Below are 15,606 nucleotides of genomic sequence, written 5' to 3'. Positions count from 1 at the left end.
TTATTTTAATTATTTGCCTAGTCTGATGTAGCTCCCCTGTCTCGGGCTGGTTACATTTAGTGTATGGCTTCTTGTAATCAGCTGAGCAGCAATTTAAATTTAAGTCTGATCAGGTTCATCCCCAAACCAGGTGGTTGATTGCTTCTGCCTGCCTCTGGAAGAATGCTCCAAAAATAGTGTAGATGGGTCAATCACTGGATTATGAATAATTGTCTGACCTTAGCCAATCCCTGAGAGGAAGGCCTAACACATGTGATTGGAGAGAAAATAAATGTTTTGCAGGATACAATCTGAGCTCTCTCTCCTGGGGTATTCCTCTCTCGGAGGAAGCATGTATGTGATACAGAAGAACCACTGGTATTAGGTTTGGTACCTGTGCTGGAAGCCTCTGAACAGGTAAGGGAGACTTGCATATATCCAATGGCTCCTTTGGGGGTTAGCACTATGCTGAATTTCCACAGATTTATGTTTATTTTAGAAGCATACCGTTGCAAGAAACTCAAACATCGTTTGAGGGTAGGGACTTGCAAATTTATGAATTACATGTAGTGTGACATGACAGCCTTCTTTTGGGAGTGTCTATTACTGTCTATGCTGGCCCAGCTCCTCCACACCTTCCCTCTCTGAATAATCCTTTACATCGCTGCCAGGAAGGAGTGAAAGGGGAGGCTATAGAGTAGCCAACCTCAATCATGGCTCCTTGGATTCCAAGAGTTCCTCCAGAGGTTACTAAGGGTTCCTTGAGCTGATGCTAACTGGGCATTTGTCCAGTGGGCCAGGGTGGCCTTGATAGAAGGGGCAGTGTGGGTGGCATATAAACAAACCAATCCATCCATTTCCCTCCTGCCACTGCTGAATGTCCGCTTCTCCTGCTCTCCCTCCTGCAGGCATTCAGCAACTACAGGAGAGAATTGGAGGCATGGGTTCCTCTATATACCCTCCTATCCATCTTCTTTCTGCTGCCCCTGGGCCCCTGTCCTCTCTTCTGAGCCAACTGTGCTCTCTCCCGGCCCCCTCCTCTCAAGCATTGCTGCCGGGTTCCCTCCTCCCCTCTTCCACAGGCTGCTGTGGGGGATTTGTCAGTATGGAGAGCAGGTAAAGGGGCCAGTAAATATGTAATTTTATCAATGGATGGGAAACCTCTGTACAGAGATATTCCTGTCCATTTATTCTGTGCTTCTGTGGCTGCAGAGATGGAGATTGAGGGCTGTATGCTCAATCTCTTTTCTCTGTCTCAAAGGTGAGATATCAGGGGTCTGTTTAAATCCCTGATATCTCACCAAAGCCCCCAAAGGTGCTCTTAAAAAGTAATTGTAAAAAACAATAAAAAATAAAATTTTAAAAATTAAATAAATAGAATGGTAAAAGAATACTAAAAGAAAATAAAAAAGTACTGACACCAGTGGGGGAACTACGAGGGTCACAAAGTTCGCACTTTCGACCAGGCCCTGGAGTTCCACCACTGGGTTTCAAGGAAAGGGCCCCTGGGTTTGGGCCTGTTCAGTCTAAAATGCCTGGGCCTATTTTTTTTTTATGGTGCCTGTATAGTTCTGGGACCAACACCACTTGACAGAAGGTGGAATTGCATTAGTGATATTTTTAACTCTGTAATAATGACATTATGACCAACACTGAAAGGGGGCATTCTTTTTACATACTAATAATGAAAGTAACATTCTTCACACTGACTCCCAATAAGAAACCTGAACATTTATTTCATTGTTTTCTCTGTGGTAAGAAGGCTGAGAAAAGCTGCTGTGGATTCTCACTTGAGAAACATCATATCCAAGATGGCAATGTCTAGCAGCAGTTTCAGTGCTTTTGGATGTCTACACAAAGTAAGCTTTGACAAGCAAATAAATATACATAAAATACTTTAAATGCACATATCATCTTAAGGGTGAATTTTTGTTAAATTGAATGGTCTGGTGACAGGGACTTTTTAAACAACAGAGAAAAACAAAACCGTTAGGATTCTACAGTGACCACACAAAGCACAGCTTGCTTGTAGAACTTCATAAAAGCAGAACTTTCTTATCTGTCAACACAGGATCACTGGCTATTGAACAATCATCTGTCATGACTCTTGGAGAATTCTGTTTTTCTCCCACTTCTGATTAAAGTTTGGGGTTGCCGTGTTTGCGAATAGTTAAATGTCATACGATACTGTAGCATTTGACCATTACTGGATTTATTTCCTCTGGGGACAGTGCAGAGATTTTCCTTCTAATACTGATGCGTTAGAGCTCTCTGACAGATGCTGACCTCAGATAAAGTTAATGTCCAGGGATTATTGTGAGAAGCTGGTACTTGTTTGTGTCCATTACTGCAGGTGCAGGAGAACTGAATTCATCGCATTTAGTGTAAAACAAGCAGCAGATGAAACAAGAACACAACAATGCTTATCATTAGTGTGTCTGTACATAAAGCAGTAATTGTGTAAGTTTGTGTTCAAAATAAATCAAACTTTGATTATGCTGCTTTTTACCAAAGTCCACCCAATTTATTATATTTAATAATGTAATAAATGTGTAGCACAGTGATGCTGTGTGGCACAGTGATTAGTGTTATCATTGCCTCAATGCGATCTACAAATAGCTAAAGAGGGAGAACATTAATGGGGATTCAGGGCGGACTGACCATTTGGAAACTCAGGCAGCGCTTCTCGCACATGCCCAGTGGGCACCCGGCTGTGAAGCCACAAGCTGTCACAGCCGGGTTCCCACACTGAATATGCTGGCGCCAGGGAGAGAAGGTGGCCGGTGAAACCAGCTGTGGTGAATACACCACTGGACCAAGAGACAGGTAAATGGCTGTATTTTAAAAGTCAGTAGCTACAGTTTTTGTAGCTGCTGACTTTTATTTTTTTTTTTTTAGATGAAAATCTGCTTTAAGGTAAAAACCTTCTGCATGCAGCTCTCCCCCACTCACCCCTACATATGTACCTGAACCTGATCTAGATCCAGCAATATGCAAAGAGCAGATGCTTTCTCAGCTCTCTCTCTCTCCTCACTGAACAGAGAGGCAGCAGCAGCAACCATTGACTTGTGCTGCTGTCAATCACAGCCAGTGAAGAGGAAGCAGGGGGCAGGGCCGAGCTGCACTTTGTGTGCCAATGGACACACAAAGCAGGCTCAGGAGTGAGCACACACAAGCGGCTTGCTATGGGGGCACTCTGCAGTTTGGGAGCCAGGAGCGTTAGTGGGGGACCCAAAAAGAGGAGGCTGCTTTGTTCAAAACCATTGCACAGAGCAGGCAAGTATGATATGTTTGTTATTTTTTTTTAAATTTCCTTTAGAATTACATAAAGAGAAAATACCTTTAGTGAAAGCTTCATGTCAAAGTGATCAGTAGATTCATAAGTATGATAAGTAATTCTCGACATTCCCTGTAAACGTTGAGCTAGGCCTTGACCCTTTCCACCTCTTGTATCCCTTTTTTGTTTTTTTCATGTGACAAGCATGTTGGGAGTGTGGAGGTGCTTCACCCTTCAGGGGCCACTGTTCTCACTGCAAGCGATTAAAGTAGCACACTTCCACCTTGCTTCGTGTGGGCATTACATTTTCAAACCAGAAGCCAGTTGGCACTCTAACTCCATACACACAATTACAGAAGGACCACATCCCATCTCCTCTTCAGCTGTCAGCTCAGGTCTGTTCCTACTTGCTCCAACACATGGACTCTTTATCGAATACTGAGCATGTCCTATACTCTACCAGCCTTATCACGTCACTACTGAACACTGTGATCTTTGATTCACACTCTCAGCTTTAGTTTTTTCTGCCTTTGCTGTACACAGAGAAACCACCATACTTCTGATTAGCAAGGCCTTGCATTCAAAATCCCAGGCTAGGTTATTAGGAGAAACCTATGGCACAGCCAGCTCCAAGATGTAGGACAAGCCTCTAGGTGGGGGACATGAAGTATCCCACCACCAAGGCTCCCGCCACCTACCACATCATCTGCTTCCACTGCCGTCTGGCCACTACTCCTTCACTTCCTGCTTCCACAACCAAAAAAAACTTAGCTGTAGACTTGTAATAAACAGGCACTCACCTGTGCAGTACAAGGATTCAGCACTGTCCTCACCTGGACTGGTTCTTCACTGGTCGTCAGGTCCTAGGTACTGGCATGTTAAATGTGTGCAGCTGCAAGCAGTCACAGCTGGATTTCCACTACACATGTGCAAGCTGAGCTGCACTTTGTGAATGGTCCTGCTGCCTTGTGGGACCTGTGACATGTCCTGGAATATAGCGGCCAGTGAGGGGGTTCAGAAAACTTCTGCTTGGATTGCCTAGGCGATCTAATTGGAAGTGGGAGCGGTTACCTGTCAAAAGTAGGTACCAGCTCCCCCCCAAAAAAAAAATAATTCCAAATATTTCTCAGGAGGGGGTGGAGGAGGAAGAGCAGAACTTACCCTTTTGGCGAAGTTCCGCTTTAACATGGCTTTAACTCCAAGAATAAAGTTATTTTTCATACACCAGTGTTATACCTTACACCTCTTTCCAGTAAGCAACACAGACAACTTCTTCCATAAACAAATGTCCTTTTACTTGTAGACTTGTAAACTGAACATATGTACATCACATCAGGATTTGGAACATCTTATTCATACACATACAATCAATAGGCATTCAATTGGCCGTGTGATGTTGGTCACTAGTGGTACTTTAGGATAATGACGCGTAAGTGATAGTGCCACCCATACCACAAGGTGCCGTAGTCCATGCAACAAAGTCCATTACAGGTGGTCGACCTAACAATGGGTCCCATTGGACGGTGCTGCTGCTTAAAGAATAGCTACAAGTTGATACAGGTCCTCACTGTCTGCTTCCCACACCAGACTCCCCCTCACAAGATTGGCTCCCCTGCCTTTATGCCCTTCCCAAGGGGAAGAGACATACTAAAAAACTGTTACCATTGAGCTAAACCATATACCATCTGTCAAAACTTAAAGTAGCAGTATCACGTGGCATAATAAATATATAAACTAAGAACATAAAGTAGGTACCTGTCTACAAGCGACATACCAGAATCCATTCAGCCATCTCAGAAATGCATGTAGACAGGAATCTGCAAAAATGCCAATGAAGATCAGCAGCACCAAGATGCAACAAAGGATGGAAAGAGGGTCAAAAAATATTTTTTAAAATAAAACTGCAGTTGTTTGTGATTCACAGTGCTTTAGCAAACTAAATCTCATTCAATTACAATTTATAACAATGGTACGTATGTAGGTGTTCACAATTTAGACAAAAAGCTGGTCATAGAAATTACATGACAGTCAGATATTAATTAGGTTATATTTTCCATGAAGCATCACACTGTGACCATTAAAATTAAAATATTTATTGTGAACATGATTGTATTGCCAAAGTGTATCTTTAGTTCATCAAGCAAAAGTAAATTAGAGCTCCATCCAAAACCTTCTTTTCTAGTTGGCAAAGTTTAGAAGCTCTGTCAGTTTGTTTTATCACTATGGGGTAGATGTACTAAAACTGGGCACTCAGAATCTGGTGCAGCTATGCATGGTAGCCAATCAGCTTCTAACTTCAGCTTGTTTATTTAGGTTTTGGAAAGCAAACCTGGAAGCTGATTGGTTTCAAAGTTAAATTGCATCAGATTTTGCACTCTCCAGTTTTAGTAAATAACCCCCAAAGGGTGTATCTATTTGGGAGATTTCCCTTCAATTCCTGTTTTAGAGGCCACACAGGACATACAGCCATAAAACCTAAAAAAGCTTTAACCCTTCCGAACTCTACTTTAATTTCTGGGTCCTTGTTGGATAGATTTCTCACACTGAGACATTAAACAATATATATTTATGATTTCATGTCGGACAGAGGAAGCTACACAGAAAATATGACATATCATTGTAAAACCGTCACACAAGTGCTCTGCTTGTTATTATCTATAATGGAATGTATTCTGCCCCAGTCTCCTGTAAAGATGCATCAATGATTGATTATGAACACTTCTAAACATTCTTTTCTCAGTAAGAGTAAAATCACTTCAGAAACATGTGTCCTTTATTTTCCCCAATCTCCATGAACAAGAGCTCATTGGATCTAAATTTTTCACAAACAATGGAATTCAAGTCTGATGTAAAAGAAATCACAGATGTGAAATGCAGGAGGAAGCAAGCAACCCTGCAATTACTAATTTAAAAAGCTAATTTTAACAAAGTTATGTCATGTCTTTACTTTATATTCCCAGAAGAGTTTTTGGTTGATTCTCAAAAACAACTAATTTATCCGTGTTCCATGGAAGCTTTTAAAATATTAAAACCATATTTAATGCAATATTTATTTCTGGGAAAATAACGTGCAATTGCATATTTTTGATCACACAATCCACTAATAATAATTAGTGGGACTCAAGATCTATATTCTCTGACCCCATAGGTCTTGTGCACCTTCCCGCTGATTGCCTAGCCTTAGTATCACACTAATAGGATCAGATGTCATAGCACACCAAAGCTGGGGGCAGAGAGACTGTATCAGCGACTATTTGTCCTCTCAGCATTAGTACATCTAGATTTAATCACCAGAAGTGTAGGGAAAACTGTCTTGCTGTTATGTTAGCAGTTTGTTTCTAAGTGTAAGTACCAAGCACTATTCCACAAACAAAGTTCATAAACTGCGCAGAGACAAAAGTAATAAGAACCAGCTGAACTGCCCTGGAGCCTCTTAAAGTGTGTGTAAACCCTCTAAATGAATTTTTCTTATTTACTCACATTTGATCTGTTTACATTTGATTTGATCACTTAAAAAAAAACTGTTCTTTCAGAAATTCAGAGCTGTCCTATGTCCTGTGCACACTTCCTGTATTATCTCAAAGAGAGAGCCCTCCTAGTTCTTTTATTGGACTACAGAATGATTACCCTTTATGTAGAAGTCTGAGTGGAGGCGACTGAGTAATTTAGCAGACTGACAATATTCAGTCTACAAAACTGCAGTGTGTTCTCAGCCCACAACAGGACTAAGGCCTCTTTCACACGAATGTTCGGATCTGGTCCAAATGTCTGTTTTTCAGGAGTACCCGATCAGAACCTCCATTCTCCTCTATGGAGCTGCAGGTGTAATTGGACATGTGTCCGTTTACACCAGCCTACATCCAATCTGATGCATTACAAACAGATTGATGGGGATGTTCCCCTTCCGTCCAGTGGATCAGATGGCAGTCCAGTGTAAATGAACATGCGGGTCATTTACATCTCACCACCCATAGAGGAGAACGCGTTTGGTTCCATGTCTGCTCTGCATAAAGACTTGTCATCTGCCTGCTCAGTGAGGATCAGCAGACAGATCACCTACTGAGTAAGTGGATTGCAAGTGGAGTCCAACCCATGTGAAAGGAGCCTTAAGAGTTGAGTGCATTTCTGGCAAATTACCAATTATTTTTTGTACTTGCAAAGTCTTTAAGGGGATAAAATTCAAAGACATGCATATGTATTTCAGAGATGTACTGCATATGTGTTTTTTTGCTTTGTCATGACATACGCTTTAGTAAACTCATATGGGTTGAGTTATTAAGGTGTCCTTTTATGAAACAGAGATCAGTGGTGATCCTGAGGATCGTTGCTGATCTCCGATCATTTGTGTTCTCCACTGATCATCTCAGCACACGGATGGCCAGTGTATGAAGGAGCGATGTCAGCCCTTCACTGGCAATCTGTGTTCTCCCTCCAGATTCTCCAGCCCAGAGCTGGAGAATCGGAGGAACCGCAAACTAAGCAGTGATAATTTACCTTTGTTTAGTAAACGGTGTTTGACTGATCTCTTACTGTAATCTCGCGAGATTATAGTAAAAGCAGCCGTTTTCCAGCGTTTGCAGATCGCTCTCCCTTCATTCGCAGAACTGATCTACACCGCTTCATAAAAGGCAATCACAGGAGAACTGTGTTCTCCGAGAATGCCGGAGAACTGAGCAGCGATCTTTTACCACTGCTTGATAAAAGGACACCTAAACTAGAGAGTTCAACATTTGGTGCAGCTCTGCATAGAAACCAATCAGCTTCCAGTTTTTTTTTTTTTTTGTCAAAGCTTAATTGAACAAGCTGAAGGTAGAAGCTGATTGGCTACCATGCACAGCTGCACCGATTTTGCACTCTCCAGTTTTAGTAAATCAACCCCAAAGTGTTACTCACAGTAAGCAGCATGATGTGAGGCTATGTGCTATATCTGACAACCTTGCTGCCAAATACATTGACCTATATTTGCCATAAATCAACACACTGACAGCACTCAAGTGGTAAAGTGGTAGTAAAATATTTTTTTCATGTTTTACCTACAGGTACGCCTTTAATAAGCCTTTAATAAGTTATTCAGAGAGTCAAATGTATCCTAATCTCTGAATAATAACACTCATGAATTTAAATAAATCCAAACTAAATTTATAAAGAAACAACACAATTAAATAAAATTTGAAAATTATAGTTATATGGCTAAAATAAAGATTCATATTCTTGTGTTAAAGCTTTGTGAATCAAGCCTTAGGTAATCTGAACACAAATAATAGTGATTTGCATTGCTGAAACATTTTAGAGGAAAGGCATATTGCCATATCATTACCATTGGGAGATATAGATTATTTTTATGGAAGGTCCCTCTCAGTATTAGTTACTACGAGTGAATGGAGTGAAGGCAGGTATTTGAACAAATGCCCATAACAAGCAAAGTTCAGTCCATATCTTCCTCAGTCAGCTCATCCTTAGGATGGACTAATTGATAATTTCACTCTTCCTTATTGACTTCAATATATTTTGTCAAAAGGGTGAAATCTGCCCCCAAATCTCCTGATTTTCACCAAAATCTTGGAGAAATTAAAACTATCAAACTTTTACTCATCCCCACAGTGGCGGACTGAGAACTCATGGGGCCCCCGGGCAATAGGGGATCATGGGACCCCTGTGTCCTCGCCCACACCCAAAAAAGCCTATGAAACAGCCAATGAAAGGTACCAGGGGCATCTCATGGGGCCCCCCACTGACCCCGGGCCCTCAGGCAGTGCCTGAGTGCTTGAATGGTCAGTCCGCCCCTGCATCCCCCTCAAGTAGCACTATCAACGTGTGTAGCATTAAGGCAGCCCATTGAAATGAATAGCCCGCTTACACACCAAAATGTCTCAAAAATTGAATGTGCTGTAAATTTCGAAACGCAATGCATGATTGTGCATCTGTCTTGTGCTGCTTGTGCATTGCCTTAGTCTATTGAGGTTCCATCCATTTTGATTAGAAATGCATACGTTTGGGGAATTGAAGTATGAGAAGAGTATGGGGGGCTTGTAGGGCACGTTTTACTTATGCTACAGCATTGGCGGGTTCTTGATGGTGCCAAAAAGTAACATCGTTGGTAATATCTGGACGGGTAGATTAACGTTAATGGTCACAAATATGTATGATTATGTGGTGCTCATGAAGGAAATAATTACTAAGGTTATTCCACATCAATAATGACTGGTGTGTCCCCACTAAGCTGGTTGTGAATGACTGGTGGTCGGTACGGGTTTACAATGAAGCATGGCATTGGGTGTTGCTGTCAAGGACTGGGCTTTAATATTTGTATTGGAATTCTTGTATGTTTTTAAAGAATTGGTGTCTACATTATGTTAATGTTATTATCTTCTTATTTAATAAAAGCTGTGGCCACTCCAATGAAAATAGTTTGTGTCATAGTGTACTATTTAATGATGTTTAATGTGTTTGGCTCCGATGTTCAATATCATTCTGCACTCTCAGCCCTACCCAGGTCATGCTCGGGAAGAAGGCAAAACTAAATCTCTGCTAAGGAAGCCACCAATTTCTATTTACATTGGGTTAAAGAATGCCTTCCTGATTGGGCACAGTCCAATTATTTCTAAAAATCATTTGCTCAGCTGATTAGAGTTCAAGCTATGCTGTCGAGGGACAATTGTAAATAGTCTTAAAGTACGTTGGAAGTACTGTAAAAAACAAAGCACTCACCTTGGAATAAAATATGCAGGGCTTTTTTTCAGTGGGAATGTGGGGGGAATGCATTTCCAGCATCTCCAGCACTGAATATTTGTAATGGTAAAGAGTGCTGGGCTGTGTTGGAGGGTCTATTGATGCTGGCTGCTGAGGGATCTCTTATCACTGGTGGGGATCTATTTTTGCATGGGGTTCTATTGTTGCTTGGAGGTCCTATCTTGCTTAGGGGTCAATTGTTGCTGGGAGGTCTACTTTTTGCTGCCTGCTCGAGGATCTATTGTTACTGGGGTGGATCTCTAGTTGCCAGGGCAGTATTTTGTTGCAGTGGGTCCATTATTGTTGGGAGAGGGTTGTGTTGTGTGGAGATCTTATTTTTCTGGGGGGTGTATTGTTATTTTGGGGGTCTTTTGTTGCTGACTGCAGGGTATCTACATTACTGCTTTCTTTGTTATCATTACCAAAATGCATAGCTATTCTTTAGCACCACAAAAGGATATTTGATTCTATATTCTCTAAAAGGGGTGGCGCTTGGAGATGGGTATGGGGTGAAACCAAGGAATAGTGCTCGAAGGTGGGTAGGAGGTGGAGGCAATGGGATAGTTCCTGCACCTATTCTCTAAAAAAAAAAAAAGCTCTGAAACCATGTGTCACATATCATTTTAGCTAAAATGATGGAACATCTTGAAAACAAATCTTACATTTTAAACATGGAGAACTTGTTGTTGGAATTTTGCTAGTAAAGATATTCGGTTGCAAACATTGTACGTGTTGCTCTTTGAAAAGCTACATATAAAAAGGTAAAGATTTCCCAAAATGGATTTACACTACTGCAGTGCAAACTGACGGGTGAGACTTTTTTTCACATTTTTTTTTTTTAATAGTTGAAATCCTATAAGAATGGACTTACATTGCAGGTGCAGAAATGATATTCTACACTCCCGGGAGAATAAAATTGTTTTTACTGTGAAATATCAATTAAAGTTTATAGTTGCCTGTGCTGGTTTAGTGTCCTTTTCATGGGAAGTTTTCAGTCCCTTACTTAAGATTTGACTTTTCCTTCAGAATGTATTATCCAGAATTTTGGAGTTCCTATAGCATACTATGCATCTATTTTATAAGCGTAGTGAAGGAATTATTTGCTGTTTTTATGAGGTCACTGAAATGACTTTTAAATGGGGCACCAGGCCAAACCTGATTCACACATCAGTTCATTAATTCACACAGCTGTCTCGAAATTCAGAATAGTAACATGTGTAGAAAAGAAGGGGTGGGGGGGGGGGCTTTTAAGACAATATATCAATCAGGGATCCTTGCTGACACCAGAAATAAGGAGTGGACAACTTTACCTTCTTGTAAACAGCAGCAATTTGTTGAGCTTAAACACAGTCCTCAATAGTTAAAAGGCCCAGATACCTGTATTTATATGTACAGGATGCATCCATGTTTTGTAATTTTTAGCTTATCATATATTACCTGGGCAGGAAACAGAAGGAATTAGTGGCCCTCCAAAGCCAGATGTGAGATGAGATATTTAGGTCTGCAATTTCTCCTGTTATGTGTTGAAGTACATTGGGCCTTATTAAAGAAATACATAACACTCATTAATGAATTAGATTGTAGTGCTTAAAGGGAATGTACAGTCTTCTTAATGACCTTTCACCAAGCCCTATTTGATGCCAGAATGCATTACTGATACCTCCCAGAAATGGCCCTGTCCTGTACTACCTATCCAACATTGGTTGGGATGATCTCCACCTGACATTATGAGTGTAGTCCCAGCCGGATGTGATCCTAGAAAGAGACAATAATGTTGGAGCAGGTACTCAGGTAAGAAATAATCGAACACCAGTACAGGGGGCATTCACAATAGACAGATGTTACCGCTACAAGCCTGTACAAATATCCCCTTCCTCTGGAACTCCAGGTGCCGACCCAAGGGAGGCTATCCACACTCTCTGAACTCAATAGGAAAGCTGGAAGTCTCACCCCAATGACATCAGACCACATCCAACTTTATTACAAAGACTTAGCACACTGCAGCCCCGGCTAGGATGAACCTTTTTAAAGATAGCCATAAATGGATCTTTTTTTTGATCAGCCCATTGATTAAAAATAAAAAAACAAACCTATTCCCCTATCCACACATTCAAGGTGGATAGAGTAATGTCAGAATACACTGATCAATCAATGCGAGCATTGATTGAGCGAAAATATACCTTTAATCCTGTTCAGGAGGAGTCATCACTAGATCAACTCCTCTTGAATGGAACTGCCATACATGCTGAATCAGCTGAATTTTGACCCATGTATGGCCAGGTTAACAGTTCATCCAAAATGGGCTGGATCAGAGAGATAGTGGAACCCAGCATCTATCCATTAAAGACTAAATTGACCTTTAGTGCATTTATTATTTTTTTTCACAGGAGCCTAAATATATGACCAGTTGATCATGGGTGTAATATCAGAGTCCTGCAAAAAAATGTGTTCTCCATCTCTCTGTCAGTACCTTTATAAGGGCTTTCACTTAGAGCTGGAGGAAGTGTTAATGGATTATGACTGCAATGATCACTGCATTTGTCTTTCATTGATGAATACAAATCTGTCTGCTATTGTTAATAGTGTTGGGTTCAATGTTGTGGACTAAAAATTGTGTATCTAAATATGATTATTTAAAAAGTTATAATATGCAAAAATTACTTACAATGAACTCTATAGTAAAATTCTGGATATTAGGATTCATCATATTACAGACCACTTTATCACATGGGTTTCTCTGTGAATGAATAAAGCCTTTACATATAGTATTCAATTAATGCAAATCACTGAAAAGAAATCTTGATCTTGTCTACTGAATGACTAATAATAAATATTAACCCATGGTATGCATTACAAGTTGGTACATCAGTAATAAACGAAATTCCATTGTTGGAGAAATTTAAGATAAATGTAATTGCCTGTTGAGATAAGGATGCATGCATCTCTAGATGTTACAGTATATGTAATTATGAAAACTCAAAATAACACAACCACCACCATTAATCTGTATATGGGAAAATAAAATACAGGTGTGGAGCTTAAACAGGGATTTTTACTCGAGCCCCTGGCAGGTAGATGGTGCTGGAGATCATGGGTGATATAGATATCAATAGCAAAGAAAGTGGGCTATGAACAGAACCTGCTACTTTGCCTTGACTTGCCTAGAGTTTAGAGGCAATATGTAGACTCTCAGTGAATCTGAACTCCCCAAAGGTGGCAGCCTCAGTAATGGCATAAAGAGGACAAATCTACATCTGCACAAGTGCCCTTTGAAAGTTATTTCTGTGCATCAAGAGTAGTAAAAGGTGTCCTTGTTGGTGCATGATTTCTTGTTTCTTTAACTTCATTAAATGTATACTAATGTGGCAATAACTTGCTCAATACATTTATCAGATATCTTTCTTGATGCATTTTTGGCTGTAATGTTATTCTGAACCCTAATAAACATAATTTGTATTAAAAAGTGTAGGGAAAGAGACTAGAGTGATGAGCAATGGCTCACCTGAATTTCAGAGATCCAGCAAATTGAGAATCTCACCATGATACCTAAAGAACAGGAAGAGAAGCATTGGAAAATCTGGTCTCCATACTTTTCTATAAATGTCAAACAACTCTTGCTTCTCAACAGCAATAGATTAGTACTTCTAGTCCTGGCAAACACCATAGAATGGAAGTGTGGCCCTGGGAGGTAGGAAGGGCTTTTTAACCTCCATTCCCTGTCTTTCCCTTTCCCCTTTCTTTTTTTTCCACTCTCTTCCTTCCCTCTTTTTCTCTTTTTGTCTCGGGGTACAACATTTACCACCTTTTGATGTTTATAGGGTCCAAGAATTCTTGTCCTATGTATGTTTCTTGGCAATGTAATGCCCTCTCTCTTCCTATACATTATATGTTATGCTTAAATGTTTTGACTTTTGCGCTGTTGTTCTGATTCTTCTAAATAAAAAAAAACAGATTAGAATGATTGGGGACAAGTGACTAGCTTGTGTATTCCCACAAAGGGCTCCTTCCCCTATAGTAGATGGCAGAGACGAGCATGGCCCTAAACTGCATGTACTGCATACATCTGTTACAAGATAAAGTTCTTTGAAATCTGGTTTGGAGTAAAATACACAAAATTGCAGATCATTTATTCATACTGCTTCATTTCACTCATGATAGGTGAGAAAACAGAAATACAATAGGTATCTAAACACATCACCGCTAACAATGGCTCCCAGGAGAAACATAGCAGAAAATCAATACGCCTGCACCTTTTTTTTAATGTTGATCTGAATAAAATCCCTCCTCTGTTCCTGCTATGATACCTTGAACTATGAGCTCATAACTACCCCTTGGAGACACTGACCGAGGAGTGTTAGGTACTGCAAACGGGAAGTACTTTCTGGAGGGATGTGAGCGCAGACACATTTGACCTCAGTGCAAGTTAACATATTACATGGTAGAGGTTGATGAAAACCTGCTGCCAAATTATATACTTGGATCTTAATCAATTCAAACTGACTGACACAACAATTTTTATTATTATTAATTATTAAAAGTTAGGCTTTATATAGCGCCAACTGTTTATGCAGCACTTAACATTATGCCAATGTTTGTACTGGGCATTGTAAGTACAAGGCTGAAAGTTGAATACTGAAAAAAATATATGTATATGTATAAGGTAAAATGATATGCTAACGCAGAATCCATCAGTGCTTTTCAGCATGAATCCAAACAAGAGTCAGGAGTGGACACAGGAGGGAAGTTAGTTTGAAAAATGACCGAGTTAGTGTTACCACTCACCTCTAGGGGGAGTCAGACTACTCATGGAACCTGCATAGTAACAGAACTCACACGCACAGGCAACAGATTTGTGAAGTGACTGCAGATCTTAACATTTTTTGTGGCATTTTTGAATTCTAAATAGCTAATGCCAAAAGTAACATGAACTAAGTAATATTGCTTTTGTTTTGTAAAAAAAAGTTTTGCATGCTGCTGACATCAAATAATCTGAAATACTTGTATCAAAGTAAAAATAATTGAAATCAAATAAAGTTATATTAAAAAAGGCCTGGTTTAGTTCCTAAATATACATAATATAACTGAATACTAATATTTATAGGTAAAGTTGATCCAGGGAATATCTGATTGCCTCTTGGGGGATCAGGAAGGAATTTTTTCCCCTGCAGGAGCAAATTGGATCATGCTTTGCTGGGGGTTTTTTTTTGCCTTGCTCTGGATCAACAGTTATATATATAGGATTGTATAATTTATTTTCTCCCTTTTAAAGGTTGAACTAGATGGACGTGTGCCTTCTTTTCAATCAGACTAACTATGTAAAAATCCACTCCACACCTCCTCCCCGTCCGACCCTTCCCCAATCCCCCATCCCCCCCCCCCCCCCCACCTTCCCCCCTTTTTTTTTCTTTTTCTTCTTCTCTCTTCCCTTCTTTTTCATGCTTATTCTTAACTTCTTAATCCCCATTTCCTTGCTTTCCTACTCAGAGTTTAGCTTTCATTCTCCCCTTTCCATTTTGGTACACTTCTCTACTCATAGGAGCCCTACTCCCTATCTGCAATCCAGCTGCACATATGTTTTACTTTTACATATCTCCTTTCCCGAACCCTTTACCCACGTGCTG

This window comes from Staurois parvus, unplaced genomic scaffold (assembly GCF_062004578.1).
Source record: "Staurois parvus isolate SC_StPar_1 unplaced genomic scaffold, SC_StPar_1.0 ptg001302l, whole genome shotgun sequence".
Taxonomy (NCBI): domain Eukaryota; kingdom Metazoa; phylum Chordata; class Amphibia; order Anura; family Ranidae; genus Staurois; species Staurois parvus.
Note: the sequence above shows the minus strand (reverse complement) of the source record.